This window comes from Nerophis lumbriciformis, linkage group LG11 (genome assembly GCF_033978685.3).
Source record: "Nerophis lumbriciformis linkage group LG11, RoL_Nlum_v2.1, whole genome shotgun sequence".
Lineage (NCBI taxonomy): Eukaryota > Metazoa > Chordata > Actinopteri > Syngnathiformes > Syngnathidae > Nerophis > Nerophis lumbriciformis.
This window is the reverse complement of record NC_084558.2, coordinates 36,355,828-36,380,224: the sequence shown is the minus strand read 5'-3', so window position 1 is coordinate 36,380,224 and position 24,397 is coordinate 36,355,828. Positions and strand designations below refer to the sequence as shown.

The 24,397-nt window shown below is 40.0% G+C and overlaps 1 protein-coding gene and 1 long non-coding RNA gene across 5 annotated transcripts in view; both read left to right on the top strand.

Moving 5' to 3' along the window:
- Nucleotides 1–24,397, top strand: part of nrg3b (neuregulin 3b) — a 591,304-nt gene that overhangs the window by 229,670 nt on the left and 337,237 nt on the right. The gene's annotated exons all lie outside the window — the stretch shown is intronic.
- Nucleotides 1,392–24,397, top strand: part of LOC133610452 (uncharacterized) — a 23,719-nt gene continuing 713 nt past the window's right edge. The window contains exon 1 of the long non-coding RNA XR_009815876.2: nucleotides 1,392–2,158. This is a non-coding gene — a long non-coding RNA (uncharacterized lncRNA). The remainder of the gene's footprint in view (nucleotides 2,159–24,397) is intronic.

Genomic DNA, 24,397 nt, shown 5'->3' with positions numbered 1-24,397 from the left:
GAGCAGGGAAACCTGCGAAAAAGGCTTGTCGGGATTAAATAGCCTCTGTGTTATTATATATATATATATATATATATATATATATGCGAAACAGGCTTGTCGGGATGAAATAGCCTCTGTGTTTTTATATATTTTTATATATATATATGCGAAACAGGCTTGTCGGGATGAAATAGCCTCTGTGTTTATATATATATATATATATATATATATATATATATATATATATATATATATATATATATGTAGTAGTCCTAGAGCAGGGTGTCAAACTCATTTTAGCTCAGGGGCCGCATGCGGGCCGGACTATTGAAATCATGGCATTAAAACTAGAAAATAAACACAACTTCAGATTGTTTTCTTTGTCTTACTTTGGCCAAAAATAAAACAAACACATTCTGAAATTAAAGCTGCAAGCAGCGATGGACGGGAGCGACTTTGAGGGCTCATAAAATCCAAACCGGAGCAGTAATTAAAACTCTTTCATCAACTTTTAATCAGAAGGGTTCAATATCTCTCCTGTGCTAATTTGAAGCCGACACGACAAACGTGCTCAGAGGAGATAATGTTTGAAAAAAGGTGACTGTTTTTACACAACTTTTGTTTCGAAGGGGGAATTGCAAACTTTCTGTTGATTTTTGCTGGGGGTTGTCAGTGTATGAAATATAGGTCTAAGTGAGACCTACATAGAGGTTTTCGTTTCATGTCTCTACGACATTCCTACTGGGAGTTACAGGCAGTTTTGTCTGTGTTTTCTTCGTAGGGGGCGCTAGAGCGCAATTTGGAGTTTTGGGGTTTGGTTTTTTGATTAGATCTCAATTTTTGCCAGTCCTGATGTGTGTGTCCAATGTGGTGAGTTTTGAAGCATGTTAAGGGGGTCAAATTACAGCTCAAAGAGGCGGCGGTACAATAATAAAACGCTAGAAATTCAATAGGGTCCTCTGTCCCAAAGGGACTCGGTCCCTAAATATTACAATAAAAATATAGAAAAAAATACCGGCAGCGGCAAAGTTTAGATCCATGAAGGAAAGAAGAAAGTGAATGAATGTTTATAACTGAATACATTTACATAAGCATAAAAATGTGTTTTGTTTTGTATATATTTTTTTTTATGAATTAAATAACGTTTATGACAACCTTTTCCCAAAACACAATATAGAATGTGAGATATAACAGGATAAAGCATACATTTATCATTTGTTTTAAAAAAAGTGGGACCCCAGAAATTAACTCTGGGACCCCATTTTTATGACCTGATGGCATTTTGAAAATTTCTAGCGCCAACACTGATAGAGTATTGGTGTGTGCAAAACAGCAGCAGGCGGCTGTTGCCTGCGGGCCGGTTCTAATACTAATCGAATATCATCCCGGGGGCCATAGATCATTCATTCGTGGGCCAAATCCGGCCCGCGGGCCTTGACTTTGATAGCTTTCATTAGTAGCCAGTGAGAAGATGTATTTTTGATGTGACGGATGTAAACAGAGGTCTTGACACCGGAAGTATATTACCTTAGGGGGCGTGGCTACAGGATAGAGTTGCCAAATGAGAAACTTTTTCTGAGTTCTTTGCATGCACGTTGTCTAATTTCACGTTACATTTTCAATGATAATAATGTTGGTAAATGATCTACTAATGAATTATGTGGGACACGTAAGTGTCAAAAAGAAAGCCAAAAGAGGTTGGTCGATGAGAATTGTCATGATCCGTTGCCCAGGTCATGTTTTGTTTAGTTGGATATTTCTTTAGTTGTTGGTTAGTTCTGTTTCAGCACCCTTGTTTGTTTTCTTAGTTGATTTTTGTCACCTGCCTCTGATTAGTGGCCGGGACGCTCACCTGCTCCTGGTCACTAATCAGAGAGCTATTCATTCCTGCCTCGCGCCGCACTCTTCCTGGCAGTCCTTTTCACAACACACGACATTTACGTTGATGTTTATTTGGATATGAGTTTTTGCTCCGTTGTTTTCTAGTCGTATTTCCAAGCTTTGCCGTAGCTTCTAGTGCCATCCGCACATTTTCCTTTTTTTTCGTATTTTTGTCGTGTTATTTGAATAAATCATCCTTCTTACCTGCACACTGCTTCCTGGCGACCTTCTGCATCTTGAGGAAACAGCCTTTGCAAAACAATGCGACCCCGACGTGACAAGAATAAATCTATAGGTAATGTACTCTTGATTTTCTAAATTTTTCTTTCGGGGTTTGTGTGGCAGCACTTTTATTTATTTTTCACAATTTTCCTCTTTTTTTCACAAATGGTGCTCACATCTCTGAATGTTGATGACTGTCACTCTTTTTGGAGCTTTTAATTTTGTTCATTTTAACTTTCATGTCACACTGCTGCAAGGAAGTGAACTTAATCCAGGTGTGTTGGATTAATGATATTGTGTATTTAAAGACAATCACATTTGTAAAAACACTGCAGGGGAAATTTTAAAAGTGTATATATATATTTTTTTAAATTAGATTACTCTCCTTGCAGAAAGAGAGTTGAAGATCACTGCTCTAAAGTCACATGTATGGTATTTTGGGGATTTGTCTACAAAAGAAAATACAAAAAATACTAGTGATTAATGATGGGTGAATAAAGACTTAGTGAGTGTATGGCACAATCCCTACCTGTATTGATACTGCACGGATACTGCGTTAGTGTTTCATAATGGTGGATTAAAAAAAAATCATTACATTTGACCTGCAAAATGAAATGATGAGTATGATGATGCACCTTGCATGGCAGCTTATAATAATAATAATAATAATAGTAGTAATAATAATAATAATAATAATAATAATACATTTTATTTATAAGGCGCCTTTCTGGGCACTCAAGGACACCGTACAAAATCACAACAATAAAATAAAATTGGATAAAAAAATAAAAAAAACACTTCCACCATCAGTGTGTGAATGGGTGAATGTGATGTATAATGTAAAGCACTTTGGGTATCATTCAAGGTAGAGTAAAGTGTTATATAAATACAGACCATTTACCAAAGTTAAACTTTTGGTCAATGAGCCAGATGGTAAATGGGTAAAATGAACATTCGCCTTATTTGGCGCATAAGATCAAAATTATGCCACGCTTAATTTTTTATCCATTTTTAGTTCAATTTCGATCGATAGTGGAGACGATTATCGATGTCAAAGCAGCAAATGACACAACAGAAGTGTCAATCACATGTTTTTCTTAAAGTGACACACATCGATCATACTTGCCAACCTTGAGACCTCCGATTTCGGGAGGTGGGGGGAGGGGGGGGGGGGGGGGGGTGGCGTGGTTGAGTGAGGGCAGGGGCGTGGTTAAGAGGGGAGGAGTATATTGACAGCTACAATTCACCAAGTCAAGTATTTCATACATATATATATATATATATATATATATATATATATATATATATATATCCTAAAAATATGCAAACAAAACTGTGTTTAGATAATTGATACTTCAAACTTGCATAAATAAATCTTAAGGAATATAACATAACTTGGCTTCTGAGAGCTTCAAAATGTAATGAATAAAATGCTGAAGTTGTTGATAAACAAGCAATTATTTTAATAATTAAATATGGTCATTTTAAATGAATTATTATGATCATTTAAAATGAATGATTTCAAATATATTTATTTTAATGTATAATTCTATGGCTGGATGTAATAAGGAGTCAGAAAAAATACAAATAAAAATACAATTAATTTTGATGTTTTTAGCAAAATATAGTAAACATGTATTTTATTTTATTTTTAATTAATAAATATATTTATTTTTAGGTAAGATAAACATAATAATACAATGCATCTCTAGTCTGGATGATTTAGTTCTTGTCACCCTGTTGTCCTCCCGTCATAAAGAAAAGGCTGTCCTCACTCAGGTCCGCATGGAGTTGGAGGGGGCGTAGCCTCCAGCTCCAGCTGAAAATCGGGAGATTTTTGGGAGAATATTTGTCCCGGGAGGTTTTCGGGAGAGGCGCTGAATTTCGGGAGTCTCCCGGAAAATTCGGGAGGGTTGGCAAGTATGACATCGATTGACACAGTATCACTCCTTATCCATTATGCATTGATGCTTCAGTCAATCAATCAAAGTTTATTTATATAGCCCTAAATCACAAGTGTCTCAAAGGGCTGCACAAGCCACAACGACATCCTCGGCTCAGATCCCAAAACAGGGCAAGGAAAAACTCAACCCAATGGGCTACAATGAGGGGACCGCAGATGTGTGGACCCCCTCCCCTGGGCGACCGGTGCAATGGACGTCGAGTGGATCTAGTTAATAGTGTGAGAGTCCAGACCATAGTGGACTAATTAGTACTGGGTTAAAAAACATTATAATTAGCAGCTGTGGCTGTAGGCAACCTCCCGATGTAGTATTTATTTACTCCACAAGATGGCTGTAGCAGGATAAGGGAAGTTTTTGTCAAGCCTTATTGACTTTGTTTGTTCTGGCTAATTTTTTACCCTCCCGGTCCCGTCCCACTCTGCAAAATGCCTCCTTTTTTTTACTTTGACACGCAGCCGCTCTTGGCGAGATGATGGTTATTAGCGAAGCTGTCGCCATATGGAGTGAGAGGAGCCGTCAAAACAGGGCGACATAATTTGCGTCTTACATAAGCGATTAAGGCGGACGCCTTGGATTGTCGCATCTGCTAATATCGCCATTAGGATGCTCGCGGGGGATTCATCGGTAATGGAAACCTAAATGCATCATGAAGCCCAGAGGGAGAAACATGGCAAGTCTTTGGGATAATTCCCACCTCGAGGAGCGGGAAAGGTGCAGGAGTGATAAGACACGCACAGATCTGTTATCTGCGGCTAAGGAAGGAACCACTGTCATGTCTCCTCCAGCCTCAAATGGACTCGCCGCCCGAGTCGAAAGGTTTACATTGCTGACGGCCTAATTATAAGAATTGGCTGCAGCAGAGCGAAGACGATCAGCTCGAGGGAGGAATTATTCAAGTCGAGGGGGGAAGAGAGAGAGAGAGAGAGGCGGGCCTTACTGCCTGACTGAATTGATGGTCTCAGAGGGCTGGGCTGCCTCCTAAAACTATAGTCTATCCGTACCGTGATTCTCATCAATCAATCAATCAATCAATTACTTTATTGTCATTGTCATAATAACACTTAAGTCATACATGAACAACGAGATTTTGTTTGAGCTTTGTCCAGCGGCATAGAAACTGCATTGATGTGCAGGTTGACAATAGTTTACATTTGAGCATTTGAGCATTGTCAGGAAGATCGCGATAAGAGGGACGTGGGGGTGGGAACAGTCAGATGTCTGATGGGTGTTACGTTGATGTTGCAGCAATGCAATGTCCAGAGCACAATTATTGAGGTGGTGAAGAGTGAGGTAATAAGATGGTCCGGGGCAGCAAAGGGGCAGGCTGTTCATTTAGCAGTCTCACAGCCCGGGGATACAGACTGTGAGACATTCTGGTGGTCCTGGCGCGAATCGATCTATACCTCCTTCCAGAGGGTAGCAGGTTGAAGAGGCCATGTGCTGGGTGGTATCTGTCCTTCAGGATGTTGTGTACTCGCTTTAGGTAGCGAGTTGTGTACATGGCACTCATCTCTGGGAGTATCGTCCTTGTAATTTTCCCCGCCGCTTTAACCACTCGCTGCAGGGCCTGTTGGTTCGCTTTAGTGCAGCTAGCAAACCACACTAAAAATCCGTAAGTAAGGACACTGCTGATGGCACAGTTGTAAAAGTTGACCATTGATTTCTGCGGAATGTTTGCGCATTTTAGTTTCCTCAAAAAAAAAAGACGTTGTTGGGCCATTCCGACTGTAGACGCAGTGTTAATGTCCCAGCATAGATCTTCTGTTATGTTCACCCTTAAGAATTTGAAATGCTTGACCCTTTCTACGAGATTGTTATTAATTAGTTCCTAATGATAAGCAGTGTTGTTCCTGATATAAAGACGGTACAAAGACTCAAAATAAACCCGAAGTCAAACCAACGGTACGCTCGCTCTACCATGACTACTAGATACGCTCCTGTGCTTGGTATCATTACAGTGGATGTTAGGTGTAGATCCACCAATGGCATTTGTTTACATTTTGACGCCGGTGTCAAAATGTAAACAATGACTACTGGTGATGTGCGATACCACTGATTTTCTTTTCCGATCCAATTCCGAGTAAAATGCAGGCTGGTATCGGCGATACCGATCTGACACTTTGCAAATATACTTTGTGTCTGCTCAAATTTCAAAAGGTGTGTGTTTTTAAATAATATAGACGTAATCATTGTAGTAAATGGTAAATGGTTTATACTTGTATAGCGCTTTTCTAACTTCAAGGTACTCAAAGCGCTTTGACACTATTTCCACATTCACCCATTCACGCACACATTCATGCACGACCCATCAGGAGCAAGGGTGAAGAGTCTTGCTCAAGGACACAACGGATGTGACTAGGTTGGTAGAAGGTGGGGATCGAACCAGGAGCCCTCAGGTTACTGGCACGGCCACTCTGGCCGTCCGCAGTGTCGACTAGATACACACCTGTACTTGGTATCATTACAGTGGATGTTAGGTGTAGATCCACCAATGGCATTTGTTTACATTTTGACGCCGGTGAGCTACGGTGTGTAGTGAAGCATGTTTAGCTATTCCTCGTCCTGCAGGGATGATACTTGTAAGAAACTTACTTTATTTGTCGCCATGGAGGCGAGGATTAGTGATTTATTAGTAGCTACAACACTGCCGACTGCGGATGGACTTCAACCACTAGCATGCCATGTCTTAAAGGGGAACATTATCACAATTTCAGAAGGGTTAAAACCATTAAAAATCAGTTCCCAGTGGCTTATTTTATTTTTCGAAGTTTTTTTCAAAATTTTACCCATCATGCAATATCCCTAAAAAAAGCTTAAAAGTGCCTGATTTTAACCATCGTTATAAACACCCGTCCATTTTCCTGTGACGTCACACAGTGATGCCAATACAAACAAACATGGCGCATTGAACAGCAAGCTATAGCGACACTAGCTCGGATTCAGACTCGGATTTCAGCGGCTTAAGCGAATCAACAGATTACGCATGTATTGAAACGGATGGTTGTAGTGTGGAGGGAGGTAGCGAAAACGAAATTGAAGAAGAAACTGAAGCTATTGAGCCATATCGGTTTGAACCGTATGCAAGCGAAACCAACGAAAACGACACGACAGCCAGCGACACGGGAGAAAGCGAAGACGAATTTGGCGATCGCCTTCTAACCAACGATTGGTATGTGTTTGTTTGGCATTAAAGGAAACTAACAACTATGAACTAGGTTTACAGCATATGAAATACATTTGGCAACAACATGCACTTTGAGAGTGCAGACAGCCCAATTTTCATCTATTAATATATTCTGTAGACATACCCTCATGCGCTCTCTTTTCCTGAAAGCTGATCTGTCCAGTTTTGGAGTTGATGTCAGCAGGCCAGGGAAGCTAGGGTCGATATTCTTCTCTTGATCATCTTCGGTGGCATAAGGGACGGTGTGAGCCAAGACATCCAGGGGGTTTAGCTCGCTCGTCTGTGGGAACAAACTGCTGCCATTGCTTGCCGTGCTACCGAAGTCCTTTGTCCCTGAATTGCTCACACACTCCGGCAGATTCAATGGGGGTCTGGCGGCAGATTTCTTTGACTTTATCGTTGGAAATGCATCTGCTTTGAGTGTGGCAGGATATCCACACATTCTTGCCATCTCTGTCGTCGCATAGCTTTCGTCGGTAAAGTGTGCGGAACAAACGTCCAATTTCTTGCCACTTTCGCATCTTTGGGCCACTGGTGCAACTTGAATCCGTCCCTGTTCATGTTGTTACACCCTCCGACAACACACCGACGAGGCATGATGTCTCCAAGGTATGGAAAACAGTCGAAAAAACGGAAAATAACAGAGCTGATTTGACTCGGTGTTTGAGAAAATGGCGGATTGCTTCCCGATGTGACGTCACGTTGTGACGTCATCGCTCCGAGAGCGAATATTAGAAAGGCGTTTAATTCGCCAAAATTCAGCCATTTAGAGTTCGGAAATCGGTTAAAAAAATATATGTTCTTTTTTCTGCAACATCAAGGTATATATTGACGCTTACATAGGTCTGGTGATAATGTTCCCCTTTAAAGCACCTCTTCCTGAGGGCGTTTCAGTGTTATAACTTCACCTTTATCGTCAGTTTTTAAGCCAAAATGCGTCCGTTCTCCCTTTTCTGTCTACACACTGTGTCTGCTTGTAAGTACTCCGTGATTGTGCGCTGCCGAACATGCTCGTCTGCTCGTAAACCAGCAATGACGCGACGTGACGGTGGGGGGTTGGGGCACCGGTACTTTTTAGAGGCGGTATAGTACCGAATATGATTAATTAGTATCGCGGTACTATACTAATACCGGTATACCGTACAACCCTATTTTATACATACTTGGACTTTTCAGTATGCGGTCCTTGGTAGAAAAAGTATGGACACCCATGAACTTAAGTATCAAAAGTATCAATACATTGATTTGAGAATCGATATTAGAGCATAAGGATCTGGTATCGGTGGTATCGATGTTTCGCTATCGTTTCGCACATCACTAATGATTCCCGTGCTCATCAATTAGTTGGGAGAGGAGCGATCAGCTGAAATATGATGACATGTCTTTATCATGTAGACACAGATGAGTGGGCATGCTGGGTATTTTACTTTTGGATTATTTTGCGTCTTTGTAATACATTTATTTTATAAAACCTGTCGGTAATCATTAAGAACTGGCGAGGAACACCCTCAATGTATGACACTGCTACGATGCACATGTACATGTATGAAATCATGCCGTACCCAACCACAGCAAAATTACCTAAGTGTGTGTGTGTGTGTGTGTGTGTGTGTGTGTGTGTGCACTTGACGGTAAGGTGCATTACTTGTCATTTAGAGTGTGACAGATTTTGTGTTGAATTACAACAACGGCCATAAGCCAGACGTAAACAACATTGTGTTGATTCAATGACGCGCTCTGCGTGTGCTCGCCAACAGAATGTGCACATTTATCACTCCGAGAAGCCGCCGGTCATTGTGCAACACGCTGGGAATGATTGTGCCACAACGTACAGTATATTAGCTAACATAAAGCACTCGGTAATGAGAACATTCGGACAGAGGTCGGCCGACACGTGCTGAGTGGAAATGTGTGACGCAGAATGCCACTAAGAGCGGGAGGAAATCAAAACCATTCATTGTGTTCAGGTGCAACTCTCTCTTACGCAGTTGCAGTACATCACAATAATGATAATGGTTGCTAGGGAACTTCTTCAATAGCGGCTAAAAATAACATGTTTTGCTTAAAATCTAGTCGGAAATCCTTCAAAATGCTTATTAATGCTAATCTTTGCTTGGATGACACAATTTGGTGAAGTTTTTGCATAAACCATACAAAGTTAGTAAATATCACTTGATTCATTTACCGCATTTTTCGGAGTATAAGTCGCACCGGAGTATAAGTCGCACCTGCCGAAAATGCATAATAAAGGAGGGGAAAAACATATATAAGTCGCACTGGAGTATAAGTCGCATTTTTGGGGGAAATTTATTTGATAAAACCCAACACCAAGAATAGTCATTTGAAAGGCAATTTAAAATAGATAAAGAATAGTGAACAACAGGCTGAATAAGTGTACGTTATTTGAGGCATAAATAACCAACTGAGAACGTGCCTGGTATGTTAACGTAACATATTATGGTAAGAGTCATTCAAATAACTATAACATATAGAACATGCTATACGTTTACCAAACAATCTGTCACTCCTAATCGCTAAATCCCATGAAATCTTATACGTCTAGTCTCTTACGTGAATGAGCTAAATAATATTATTTGATATGTTACGGTAATGTGTTAATAATTTCACACATAAGTCGCTCCTGAGTATAAGTCGCACCCCCGGCCAAACTATGAAAAAAACTGCGACTTATAGTCCGAAAAATACGATATGTAGGTCGCGGGTGTCAAACTGGGATTTATTGAGGGCCACATTACACACTGAGGCTGCCCTCAGAGGGCCGTTTGGAACAGTGAATACAGGTAAAAGCCAGTAAATTAGAATATTTTGAAAAACTTGATTTATTTCAGTAATTGCATTCAAAAGGTGTAACTTGTACATTATATTTATTCATTGCACACAGACTGATGCATTCAAATGTTTATTTCATTTAATTTTGATGATTTGAAGTGGCAACAAATGAAAATCCAAAATTCCGTGTGTCACAAAATTAGAATATTACTTAAGGCTAATACAAAAAAGGGATTTTTAGAATTGTTGGCCAACTGAAAAGTATGAAAATGAAAAATATGAGCATGTACAATACTCAATACTTGGTTGGAGCTCCTTTTGCCTCAATTACTGCGTTAATGCGGCGTGGCATGGAGTCGATGAGTTTCTGGCACTGCTCAGGTGTTATGAGAGCCCAGGTTGCTCTGATAGTGGCCTTCAACTCTTCTGCGTTTTTGGGTCTGGCATTCTGCATCTTCCTTTTCACAATACCCCACAGATTTTCTATGGGGCTAAGGTCAGGGGAGTTGGCGGGCCAATTTAGAACAGAAATACCATGGTCCGTAAACCAGGCACGGGTAGATTTTGCGCTGTGTGCAGGCGCCAAGTCCTGTTGGAACTTGAAATCTCCATCTCCATAGAGCAGGTCAGCAGCAGGAAGCATGAAGTGCTCTAAAACTTGCTGGTAGACGGCTGCGTTGACCCTGGATCTCAGGAAACAGAGTGGACCGACACCAGCAGATGACATGGCACCCCAAACCATCACCCAACCATGCAAATTTTGCATTTCCTTTGGAAATTGAGGTCCCAGAGTCTGGAGGAAGACAGGAGAGGCACAGGATCCACGTTGCCTGAAGTCTAGTGTAAAGTTTCCACCATCAGTGATGGTTTGGGGTGCCATGTCATCTGCTGGTGTCGGTCCACTCTGTTTCCTGAGATCCAGGGTCAACGCAGCCGTCTACCAGCAAGTTTTAGAGCACTTCATGCTTCCTGCTGCTGACCTGCTCTATGGAGATGGAGATTTCAAGTTCCAACAGGACTTGGCGCCTGCACACAGCGCAAAATCTACCCGTGCCTGGTTTACGGACCATGGTATTTCTGTTCTAAATTGGCCCGCCAACTCCCCTGACCTTAGCCCCATAGAAAATCTGTGGGGTATTGTGAAAAGGAAGATGCAGAATGCCAGACCCAAAAACGCAGAAGAGTTGAAGGCCACTATCAGAGCAACCTGGGCTCTCATAACACCTGAGCAGTGCCAGAAACTCATCGACTCCATGCCACGCCGCATTAACGCAGTAATTGAGGCAAAAGGAGCTCCAACCAAGTATTGAGTATTGTACATGCTCATATTTTTCATTTTCACACTTTTCAGTTGGCCAACATTTCTAAAAATCCCTTTTTTGTATTAGCCTTAAGTAATATTCTAATTTTGTGACACACGGAATTTTGGATTTTCATTTGTTGCCACTTCAAATCATCAAAATTAAATGAAATAAACATTTGAATGCATCAGTCTGTGTGCAATGAATAAATATAATGTACAAGTTACACCTTTTGAATGCAATTACTGAAATAAATCAAGTTTTTCAAAATATTCTAATTTACTGGCTTTTACCTGTATATATAAATATATCATAGCCTTGTTACACACTAGAAGAAGTGCCCCTCTTAAAGAGAGTAACAACTAATTAATACAAGTTATTTTTGCTTGTATTGAACCAAAAAAATCTGCCAATGGAACAAGTCATAATAAATATATATATATATATATATATATATATATATATATATATATATATATATATATATATATATATATATATTTTTATTTTTATTTTATTTTTTTGTGAATTTTTTTTTTTAATTTCAACTGCAACCAACCAAAAATAATATTTTTTTGTACATTTCAAAGAGAAAAAAATAAGATGTCCAACACATTATCACCAATTGTAAAAAAAACAACATTATTAATGTTTAAAGAAAATGTAAAAGAGACAACTGTGGCTTGTGGTTATTCAAAGTTGGTCCACAAGATGACAGGAGTCCATTATGAGGGGTTGCTTTCTTAAGCTCTGCATGCACTTTAAAATGTTGCTTCTCAGCTGTTGGTGTCAATCTCATACACGTGATGTATTGTTGTTTGTATTGAAGTCATCGGTGCTATTACTGCTGACTGAGCAGTATTACAACATTGGTTGTGTTTTGCAATATTATAAAACTACGTGCTTTTGTACGTCACCAATCGGGGTGGTTTTTGCTGCGCTATTTAATTGTCAAGTCATTACTACTATTGTTTATGTCTTGACTGTCAGGATAATGAATCTACAAAAGCCAAAACCAGTGAAGTTGGCACGTTGTGTAAACCATAAATAAAAGCAGAATACAATGATTTGAAAATCCTTTTCAACCTATATTCAATTGAATAGACTTAACGTTCGAACTGGAAAATGTTATTCTTTGCAAATATTAGCTCATTTGGAATTTGATGCCTGCAACATGTTTCAAAAAAGCTGGCACAAGTGGCAAAAAACAGAGAGTTGAGGAATGCACCATTAATGCTAAATTGCACATAGAGTTGTTTTTTTTTCATGGTTGCCCCTGCTTATTTCAGCAAGACAATGCCAAGCCATGTGTTGCACCAGTGTGGCTTCATAGTAAAAGAGTGCGGGTACTAGACTGGCCTTCCTGTAGTCCAGACCTGTCTCCCATTGAAAATGTGTGGTGCATTATGAAGCCTAAAAAAACTACAACTGTGACCCCGGACTGTTGAACAACTTAAGCTGTACATCAAGCAAGAATGGGAAAGAATTCCACCTGAAAAGCTTAAAAAATTGGTCTCCTCAATTTCCAAACGTCTACTGAGTGTTGTTAAAAGGAAAGGCCATGTAACACAGTGGTAAAAATGCCCCAACTTTTTTGCAATGTGTTGCTGCCATTAAATTCTAAGTTAATGATTATTTGCAAAAAAACAAAATACGTTCCTCATTAAATATCTTGTTTTTGCAGTCTATTCAATTGAATATAAGTTGAAAAGGATTTGCAAATCATTGTATTCTGTTTTTATTTACGAATGACACAACGTGCCAACTTCACTGGTTTTGGGTTTTGTATTATGGGATGCTTTCATGTCAATAATAGTGTCTTCAACATTTGCAATCATATTTTCACCGGTGCAAAGTGTGTCTGGTTGGCATAAGTGCACAAACTTCTTTGCATACTCATCATCGCCAAGCCAAAGCTTCTCTTCAGCGAGGATAAGCGGAGTTGTAATCTTCTTCGTGACAATAAAGATTCTTTGACATGTACTTCACAATGCGCGGCTTCGACTATGGAATTAATCTCGGAATCCTTTCTCCCATACAAGCACGCCAAATGTTGCTCGTAGGATCAATACCCCCGTCCCCGCTTCTGCTCCAAACACTACAACTTTAATCGTTCATTGAGATGGAAACATTGTAACAGGAGAACACTTCTTTTTTTTTATCACTTTCTGACCTATTTCCCCCCCCACCTCTCATCCTCCCCCTTGTCGGCTTGTCATCTCTGTCGCCGCCATCTGCGCCGCACGCTGGCCTGACAAGCGCTGAGCTCCCTGCTTGGCAGCTTTGAAGGAAACCCGCTGAGCCAAAGTTTTGATGTTTGCACAAGCTCCCGCTCATTTATCTCGCTCTAAGAAAATGCAGTTTGATTGTTAAAATTTGAGTCATTGAGTGGGGTCAAATTCGTTTAAGGCTGTGCACCACGACAACCATGAAATACACATATTGAGGTAAATAAATACTTTTATTTTCTGTAGAAAATGTTTTTATTGTTGATTTTGCTGTCTTAGTTGGTGCAGGTCTACCTATTATTGTGACTGGTGCATATAGAGATACACTATATTGCCAAAAGTATTTGGCCACCAATCCAAATTATGGTGATTAAAGTGTCCTAATCACTTGGCCAGGTGTATTAAATCAAGCACTTAGGCATGGAGACTGTTTCTACAAACATTTGTGAACGAATGGGCCGCTCTCAGTGATTTCCAGCGTGGAACTGTCATAGGATTCAAGATTCAAGATTGTTTATTGTCGTATGCACAGTGAAACAGACAGTTTGCCGTACAATGAAAATCTTACTTTGCTAGTCCACCCTTCAACAAGTCACACGGTACTTAGCTAAAAAAAAAAAAAACAATAAAATTAAATAAAAAAAATAAAAAAATATATATAATATAAAAATAATAGGATAGGATGCCACCTGTGCAACAAATCCAGTCGTGAAATTTCCTCGCTCCTAAATATTCCAAAGTCAACTTTATAATAAGAAAAGTGAAGAGTTTGGGAACAACAGCAACTCAACCACCAAGTGGTAGGCCACGTAAACTGACAGAGAGGGGTCAGCGCATAGTGCAAATACTTTATGCACAGTCAGTTGCTACAGAGCTCCAAACTTCATGTGACTTTCCAATTAGCCCACGTACAGTACGCAGTGAGCTTCATGGAATGGGTTTCCATGGCCGAGCAGCTGCATCTAAGCCTTACATCACCAAGTCCAATGCAAAGCGTGGGATGCAGTGGTGTAAAGCACGTGGCCACTGGACTCTAGAGTAGTGGAGACGCCTTCTCTGGACTGACAAGTCACGCTTTTCCATCTGGCAATCTGATTGACGAGTCTGGGTTTGGAGGTTGCCAGGAGAACGCTACATTTCGGACTGCATTGTGCCGAGTGTGAAATTTGATGGAGGAGGAATTATGGTGTGAGGTTGTATTTTCAGGAGTTGGGTTTGGCCCCTTAGTTCCAGTGAAAGGAACTTTGGAATGCTCCAGGATACCAAAACATTTTGGACAATTCCATGGGATGGCACTTCAAGTTCATATGTGAGTAAAGGCAGGTGGCCAAATACTTTTGGCAATATAGTGTTTGAGCAACTTGGTTTTTATGCCAAAATGAAAAATATGTTTAGTCATAGACCAGGGGTCCCCAAAATCCGGCCCACGGGAAGTCCCAAGTTTAAAAAAATAAAAAATAAATAAAAGATATATTTTTTTATTTTATTTTATTTTTTTAATTATTAGTATTTTTTTAAATGTGTCTTTTCTAATCAATTTTCTACTGCTTGTTACTCTCAGTGTCTCCTTGCCACTCAGGCAAATCATATTGTCTAAAAATGCATTTTCCCATTGAAAATGTGACATCATAAATTGTTTTAACCCAATGTGGCCCCCCGAGTCAAAAAGTTTGGGGACCGCTGTCATAGACAATAAAGATAAAATGAGTATGTGATGATACTGCAGTATATGTAATACTTTATACAAATTTCCAATAATCAATTCAATTACAACAAATATTATTAAATTATTTTAGTGTAACTATTTATAATATAATATAATACTTATGTATATTAATATTCTAATGTTAATATGATTATTTCATGATCGATGACAATATGTATTGGCCTTTTTTAAATTGGTTTTAAATAATTTAATAATTGTATTTTTTTTTTTTTTGTATCACAATTTGTGACCCTTTAATGGCATTTTAACTATTTATTTATTTATTTGTTAAATTACCTTTTATCTGATGATGCAGAAGTTCATTGAAAAGCCACATGAATTTGTCCAGTTGTGATGCATTTTGATGATATCATTGGTTTTGTAAGCAATTTCTGTTGTGATAATGAAATAAATAAAAACAATTAAAAAAAAAAATACTATCATCCATTCTAAGCTCCATGTTGTTGTATTGTTCATTATAGATTATTTATTTTGGGCCATGTGAAGGCTATATGAACCGCGACAACCTGAATTGCCCTATATGGGATTACTAAAGTTGTTTAAAATGAATGAATTCATATTTTGAAATATATGTTCAATGTACCGTATTTTCCGCACTATAAGGCGCACCTAAAATCCTAAATTTTTCTCAAAAGCTGACAGTGCGCCTTACAATCCGGTGCGCCTTATATATGGACCAATATTGAGCCACAACAGGTCTCGCAACTACGGGATGCATAAAGTAACCCCAGCCTCTACTGTAGCGTCTAGTCTATGCGCCTTATAATGCGGTGCGCCTTATATATGAACACAGTTTTAAAATAGGCCATTCATTGAAGGTGCGCCTTATAATCCGGTGCGCCTTATATTGCGGAAAATACGGTAGTTATTTATTATTATTTTATATAATGAATTATCTGCTTGGCTTCACATTCATTTAGGTCTGGCACAAAAACCCCTGGGTATGATATTTACATTATTATGATTTTGATTGTGATAACCTGCTCTGTATTAAATATAAGAACACATATTAGAAAGAGCCCCATCTGCTGGGTATAGTGGAGTACTGCTCCTCTTTGCCTCCTCAATGCACAGTTACCAATAAGTGATACAAAATACATTAAGAATTGACTGTATGCAGGGGCGTCACTAGCTTTTAAGGACAGGGGGGGCTTAGCCCCTAGGAGATGCACAGGATGCGAGCGAACGTTACGCACAAGCACAAAACTTCACAAACGGGAAACAAAGATTTAGAAATTATTCATTGTTATTATTATTATTTTTTTAAAATGCACGGGACGAAATGAAATACTCCCCGGGACGATGGCTTTTAACCATTTTTTTTCTTTTTCTTTTTATGTATATATTCATTTTACATTTTATATTAAATGTCTTGGTTTTTCCTCCCTCTGAAAATCCTATGAAATGTTTAACAAGCCATCCTATAATAATACAACAGCTATTAATGTAACAATACAATAAAACAAATATATTTAATGATGTTTTTTTTCATTATTTTAACAATAGGCTAATGTTTATTACTTTACATAGATTCTACAAGAAACACAAAACTTAAAAACTAAATTATTTACAATTGCACACACAAGGTTTCGTGCAGCTTCACTCATTGTAAAGGAAGATAATGTGCTTCGTACACCTGCAGGACCGCAAGCAAGGTCGCAGAGAAAATGCGGACTGGAATTTGAGTGATGTGGACATTTTCTATATAAACAAGTGGAATGGATTGGATACTGACGCACTAAAGGGGCTCTCTACCTTACGCTACGAAGTGAAGTGAAGTGAAGTGAATTACATTTATATAGCGCTTTTTCTCAAGTGACTCAAAGCGCTTTACATAGTGAAACCCAATATCTAAGTTACATTTAAACCAGTGTGGGTGGCACTGGGAGCATGTGGGTAAAGTGTCTTGCCCAAGGACACAACGGCAGTGACTAGGATGGCGGAAGCAGGGGATCGAACCTGCAACCCTCAAGTTGCTGGCACGGCCGCTCTACCAACCGAGCTATACCGCCCGGTGAGGGGAAACTGAGTGAATAATAACAGGTTATATGATTATTTATTTAAACTCATATTCGGGCCACTTTATAATGAATATGTATTTGTAAAAAATAAAATAAAAAAATAAAAAACACCAAATTATTTAGGGGGGCTTAAGAATATTTTAGGGGGGCTTGAGCCCCCCTAAAATAGGCCTAACAACGCCAATGACTGTATGTATGTATATATATATAGATATATATGTATTTTTTATGCAATAGAGGCAGACCTCATGCCTGTAACACATCACTCTCTGCCTGCAGCGTGCACCGAGTGTGACTCATGAGGCTCGTTGCAAGCAGCGACATTGTTGTGTAGGGGACTGTAACGTATTCATCCCCAAATGGCTCGGAGCACAACTTCTTTGATGAATACGTCCGTTAGGGAACGTTACGCACCGGATAGAAGCGCTTTGCTGGAACCCGGGGCCATCGTTCTTGTGCCACGTTTGCGTCCGTCACATTGAATGTGTCTCTAGAGGGAGGGTGGAAGCCATGCGTTTTTCTCAGAGAATATTCCAATCCAGAGAAAATGACACGGTGTAAAGACAGTAAGGGGAGAGGCTTTGAACATGTTCATCATACACTATAATTAGTGTAAGAATGTATTATAACTTTTTTGTGGCCCTCTCCCACTCAAAGCAGGTGGCGAGGTGTTAAACAACCCATGATTTGGCTGGAATTACAAGCCAGACACTTTCCCAAGGCTATAGAGGGAAGGGGTGTGTGTGTGTGTGTGTGTGTGTGTGTGTGTGTGTGTGTGTGTGTGTGTGTGTGTGTGTGTGTGTGTGTGTGGGTGTGGGGGTGTGGGTGTGGGTGTGTACGGTTGGCTTAACAGGATTTCACTGATCCGGCATCAGACCTGACAAACACAAACAGACCGCCATCTCTACAGCCTTATTTTTAGAGATTCTATTTGACAACACTGCATGGTAGCCAAGACAAGAGGGTGTGGACTCATTAGAAAACATAATTACAGTCGCTCACAAAAGTGAGCAAGCACGCCCCAGCAACCATTTTTTATGGCAGTATATCTTCACAAGGGACTTGGAATTTACAGTACTGTCATTTAGATAAGTCGGTAAATGGCTTGTATTGCAGTATTCATTTACAATCCACTATAAAAGCAGTCATTATTGTCTAGATCAGTGGTTCTCAAATGGGGGTAAGCGTACCCCTGGGGGTACTTGAAGGTATGCCAAGGGGTATGTGAGATTTTTTTTTTAAAATATTCTAAAAATAGCAACAATTCAAAAATCCTTTATAAATATATTTTATCGAATAATACTTCAACAAAATATGAATGTAAGTTCATAAACTGAACATCAAATCAAGTAGGCTATTCCATTCATTACCGTAAACCCAGAGTTTCCCCCATGCTATGATGCTTTGACCCTCACTTGTCACGACTGGGACTGTGGCGTGGTTTGTTCTCCCGAGGTGCAAGTGATTTGGACCAGACATGGCGTGAAGGTGAATACATGATTTGTTTTAACACTATATATCAAAAAGGAACAAACGAAAAGCGCGCACAATGGCGGTGGTACAAAACTAGACTATAAACACAGAACTTGTACATTGGCAGAAACTATGAACAATTAAACAAAACTTGCAAACTATGGCATGAATAAAGAAAACTTACTTGGATGAAAAAAACGGCATGAAAAAGGGTCATAAGGGTGTGTGGAGAGTATAAATGCGGGATGTCACCACCAAGACAAACTGAAAACAATGAACTTAAATACTACAGACATGATTAACGAAAACAGGTGTGTGACTCAAAACGTGAAACAGGTGCGTGACGTGACAGGTGAAAACTAATGGGTTGCTATGGTGACAAACAAGAGTGCACAATGAGTCCAAACGTGGAACAGGTGAAACTAATGGGTAATCATGGAAACAAGACAAGGGAGTGAAAAGCCAGAAACTAAAGAGTCCAATAACTAAACAAAACAAAACATGACTACGTGACTCAAAACGTGAAACAGGTGCGTGACGTGACAGGTGAAAACTAATGGGTTGCTATGGTGACAAACAAGAGTGCACAATGAGTCCAAACGTGGAACAGGTGAAACTAATGGGTAATCATGGAAACAAGACAAGGGAGTGAAAAGCCAGAAACTAAAGAGTCCAATAACTAAACAAAACAAAACATGACTAATACAAAACATGGTCACACAGACATGACATCACTAAAATGTCTGTCAAAAAGAACTGTGAAAAGAAATGCAACAATGCAATATTCAGTGTTGACAGCTAGACTTTTTGTGGACATGTTCCATAAATATTGATGTTAAAGATTTCTTTTTTTGTGAATAATTAAGTTCATGAATCCTGATGGATCTCTTTTACAATCCCCAAAGAGGGCACTTTAAGTTAATGATTACTTCTATGTGTAGAAATCTTTATTTATAATTGAATCACTTGTTTATTTTCAACAAGTTTTTAGTTATTTTTATATCTTTTTTTCCAAATAGTTCAAGAAAGACCAATACAAATGAGCAATATTTTGCACTGTTATACAATTTAATAAATCAGAAACTGATGACATAGTGCTGTATTTTACTTCATCTCTTTTTTTCAACCAAAAATGCTTTCCTCTGTTTAGGGGGTACTTGAATTAAAAAAATGTTCACAGGGGGTACATCACTGAAAAAAGGTTGAGAACCACCGGTCTAGATAGCTGTCAACATAAGCGTGTAGCGATGGGTACTGAATTAAGTACTTTTATAGGCACCGACTGAATTCCTGTTAATACTATTGGGGCGGTATAGCTCGGTTGGTAGAGCGGCCGTGCCAGCAACTTGAAGGTTGCAGGTTTGATCCCCGCATCCGCCATCCTAGTTACTGCCGTTGTGTCCTTGGGCAAGACACTTTACCCACCTGCTCCCAGTGCCACCCACACTGGTTTAAATGTAACTTAGATATTGGGTTTCACTATGTAAAGCGCTTTGAGTCACTAGAGAAAAGTGCTATATAAATATAATTCACTTCACTTCACTACTACCGGGTATCGATTCAAGTATGATCGAATACCATTTCGATACCTTTTGTTGCACGTGACGTCACAGACTCGATCGACTCAAGCGCTTGGCAGGCAAACAAGCGCTCAAGGAGACTCAGCCAATTGGATGTTGCAATTTCCTATGCCAACAAAGCAAGTAGAAAACAGTCAAATGTACAAGAAGGCTCCACTTTTACTAATGCGCTAGCTCGATGCTAATATGTATTGGATTTGCTATACACATGCTACTGATTAGCATTAATGACCCCGCAAGGGACAAGCGGTATAAAATGGATGGATGGATTTTACATGCCAATTTCAACACCTCCAAATTTAGTTTTGAAAACTACAACAAAAATGCACGTTTCAATCAATCGGCTAGTGTGTAATTACCGTATTTTTTGGCCTATAAGTCGCAGTTTTTTTCTCCAGTGTGACTTACATGTTTTTTTCCTTCTTTATTATGCATTTTCGGCCGGCGTGACTTATACTCCGGTGCGACTTATACTACGAAAAATACGGGAGTACAATGCTTTTATGGACAGAATTTCTAGGCGCAGTCAAGGCGTTGAGGGGATCCGGTTTGGTGGCTGCAGGATTAGGTCTCTGCTTTTTGCAGATGATGTGGTCCTGATGGCTTCATCTGGCCAGGATCTTCAGCTCTCACTGGATCGGTTCGCAGCCGAGTGTGAAGCGACTGGGATGAGAATCAGCACCTCTAAGTCCGAGTCCATGGTTCTCGCCCGGAAAAGGGTGGCGTGCCATCTCCAGGTTGGGGAGGAGATCTTGCCCCAAGTGGAGGAGTTCAAGTACCTCGGAGTCTTGTTCACGAGTGAGGGAAGAGTGGATGGTGAGATCGACAGGCGGATCGGTGCGGCATCTTCAGTAATGCGGACGCTGTATTGATCCGTTGTGGTGAAGAAGGAGCTGAGCCGGAAGGCAAAGCTCTCAATTTACCGGTCCATCTACGTTCCCATTCTCACCTATGGTCATGAGCTTTGGGTTATGACCGAAAGGACAAGATCACGGGTACAAGCGGCCGAAATGAGTTTCCTCCACCGGGTGGCGGGTCTTTTCCTTAGAGATAGGGTGAGAAGCTCTGTCATCCGGGAGGAACTCAAAGTAAAACCGCTGCTCCTCCACATTGAGAGGAGCCAGATGAGGTGGTTCGGGCATCTGGTCAGGATGCCACCCGAACGCCTCCCTAGGGAGGTGTTTAGGGCACGTCCGACCGGTAGGAGGCCATGGGGAAGACCCAGGACACGTTGGGAAGACTATGTCTCCCGGCTGGCCTGGGAATGCCTCGGGATCCCCCGGGAAGAGCTGGACAAAGTGGCTGGGGAGAGGGAAGTCTGGGCTTCCCTGCTTAGGCTGCTGCCCCCGCGACCCAACCTCGGATAAGCGGAAGAAGATAGATGGATGGATGGATGGACAATGCTTACAGTATAAACACTTTTTAGGAGCACAACAAAAGACAAGATTCAGCTTAATGGCAAATACTACTTCATGTCCAGGCAACACACCATATTCTATACACTACTGCCATCCAATGTCTTAAAATTGCAACTGCATGCAAATTCTCCTATATAATACTTGCAAATGAGACTCAGAAGTGGACTAAATCAATATAAACTGTAACAACTGGACAGCACAGTTATCATTATCAGCCCACTGAATTGAATACATTTTTAAAAATACGATTTTAATTGTTAAACCAAATTGGCCCTAGTGTGTGAATGTGAGTAGAATATTGTCTGTCTATCTGTGTTGGCCCTGTGATGAGGTGGCGACTTGTCCAGGGTGTACCCCACCTTCTGCCCGAATGCAGCTGAGATAGGCTCCAGCACCCCCCCGCGACCCCGAAAGGGACAAGCGGTAGAAAATGGATGGATGAAACATATTCACATTTATTAACGCATGAACACACAAAGGAGTAGCAAAAAATTGCTACCATATCGCTTCAAATGTGAAGGGTACCCATCCCTAGAAGCATGACAATTGTCTGCAGTCAAGTATGGTTATGGTCCGGGGCTGCATGAGTGCTGTCGGCGCTGGCAGAGCTGTGGCTCATTTAGGGAGTAAAAATTCCAACATGCACTGTGACATGGTGAAGATGAGCATAAGCCCTGCCAGCATGTTCTAAAATATTTGTAGTTTAAAGTGGTCACATCCTTGCTGCATTCTAGAAAGGTGGGATAATTCCAACCTCTGGCACAATAAAGTGCAATAAAACCTGCAATATGAAGTTATTCAAATGATAAAAACAATATATATAATATAATCTCTTCCCAGTTGTGCCTTTTTATAGCCTCCAACTACAAAGAAATGCAATCAAAACAGCAGTAGTGTATATTTTTGTGCATGTATTTATTATAAGAAATATCACAAATAAACCTAATTTAATACACACATTATTAATACACACGTTATGCTATATTCCAAAAAATCTGAAATCTCAGCCCTTGACCTCAATACATCAAGGCACACTAAAATGTGGCAATATTTATTCAGTATATTATAAAATAGTGCAATATAGTTAAAACACTGTATTGTCTATAATAGTGTTTGTTCTGTACAGTGTCTATTTGATCATTTAGATGTACAGTATATTATTGTTACTGTAGTTTTGTTGTGGTCGGTGAAGAAGTCAAACAAAGCAAATATTGCTTTCAATGTCGTCAGCCATGTTTTTTGTTGACATATACATGGTGTGCTTTCAAGTCGGACCTTGGAAGCTGAACTGATTTGCTATTTTCCCACCAGTCCTGAATGCAGCGTTATAACATAACTGTTTGTGTTGACCTCCATGGTCGCCCTCTCCATGCTCGCTCACTTCAGACGAACGCTGTGAAATATTTAGATCAGTTCTGGTCACATCGGCTCAGCTCGTTCGCCTAAGACAACGCATTCAAGTTCCGTGCACGCATGTGTGTGTGTGTGTTGCCTAGCAACATAGTGCACAGGGTGCTCTGCCGGGTTTGGAATCGTCTCTCTCTCTTAGCTTTTTAATATTTGTGAGTGAAGCCACAGTAGAGACAATGCTTTTCATACGTCTTAATTCTTTATCATGAGGATCTGCCACAGATTGATTTGACAAACAAATCTCCTAACAGATTAGTGGGATTTTAAACAAAATGCAATGAAATTGCATACCAATAACGTGTACTTATTTATTTATTTTTTTTACTATGAAGCAAGTTTTGTTGGAAAAGCTTACAGGCTTACATTCTCGTGTGATTTACTAGTATATTCCTACAGGTATGTGCTTGGCTAATTTTTGTAAAATTTTCAGACCAAACTCCAACCATAGCTCTCTTTGACAACTAGACAGGAACGGATGCTCCCGTGAGCTAGTTACCATTCATCCAATTAGCGCATGCATCATGTTCATGTATCTTCTAATGAGCCATATGAGCCACCCTTGTGCAACCACACATAACCACTACAGCCGTGCTAATAATAAAGATATATGCCCTAATGTGTACATGTGACAATCCCTTTGCTTTTTCCTTCTCCCATTGCACCCACTTTATGTAAGGATGAAGGCTTTAGAGCAGTGGTGCCCAAAGTGAGGCCCGGGGGCCAAATTTGGCCCGTCAAAGTTGTTTGGTGTAGCCTGGCAAAGGTTGGCCTCCCAAATCGAATACATATCCATAGTGATCTTATTTTAACCTCACTCGGGGTGATATCGTATATGAGTCCGATAGCAACAAAAAAAATATCAGATTATACTGTCTTGCATCTATACGTTCTGATTTTAGCTCCACAACAGCCGTCACTAGCCCTGTGGTGCACTCACGATCACAAAACTCCTTAACTTTAACAGCCAGTCATTTTGGTCTGTGCACAGATTTCTGCCAATTTTGTTTTGATGTTACCAGTACCTTTATTCGCCAACAATACAATCAATTTATCATTAAAAGGTAACCAGTCATCACATTTTCCCCACCCGCCATCCCATTTTTCCCTGTCAAACTCCCCGTCCATTGTGTCTCTTTTTTGTCTTAATTTTAGTGCACACGTTAATGCCACAGGGATCTCGTAACCAGGGAATTTTTATTAAACTTTTACAAATGGCC